The sequence below is a fragment of the Arachis duranensis genome, chromosome 4 (assembly GCF_000817695.3).
Source record: "Arachis duranensis cultivar V14167 chromosome 4, aradu.V14167.gnm2.J7QH, whole genome shotgun sequence".
Classification (NCBI taxonomy): Eukaryota; Viridiplantae; Streptophyta; class Magnoliopsida; order Fabales; family Fabaceae; genus Arachis; species Arachis duranensis.
In genome coordinates this window covers 86,888,425-86,888,999 of record NC_029775.3, presented here as the reverse complement: position 1 = coordinate 86,888,999, position 575 = coordinate 86,888,425, and positions in this window count along the sequence as shown.

The window sequence follows — 575 nt, the reverse complement described above, 5'->3', positions numbered from 1 at the left end:
TTAAGGTCACTTATGGACCACCCAAGAGCTGTCTTGTGTGTCCTTAGCACTTGAATCAGTGCTTCCTCTTCCTGTGGATTTAAAGCAGAGCTTATAATCAATGGAAAAGTGTCACCCTCTCACAGAAACGCATACTTCAGGGATGGTGATAATGGTTTGAGTTCAGGTTTGGGAGGCTTATCCTCCTCCTGAAGAATTTTCGAAAATTCCTTTGTTTCCTCTGGTTCTTCTTGATCAGGTTGAGCATCCTTGAAGATGTCCTCAAGCTCTGATTCTAGGCTTTCAGTCATATTGATCTCTTCCACTAAAGAGTCAATAATGTCAGCGCCCATGCAGTCATTTGGTGTGTCTGGATGCTGCATAGCTTTTACAGCATTCAACTTGAACTCATCCTCATTGACTCTCAGGGTTACTTCCCCTTTTTGTACATCAATGAGAGTTCGTCCAGTTGCTAGGGAAGGTCTTCCTAGAATGAGAGTTGCACTCTTGTGCTCCTCCATTTCCAGCACCACAAAGTCAGTTGGAAAGGCGAATGGCCTAACCTTGACAATCATGTCCTCTATTATGCCTGATGG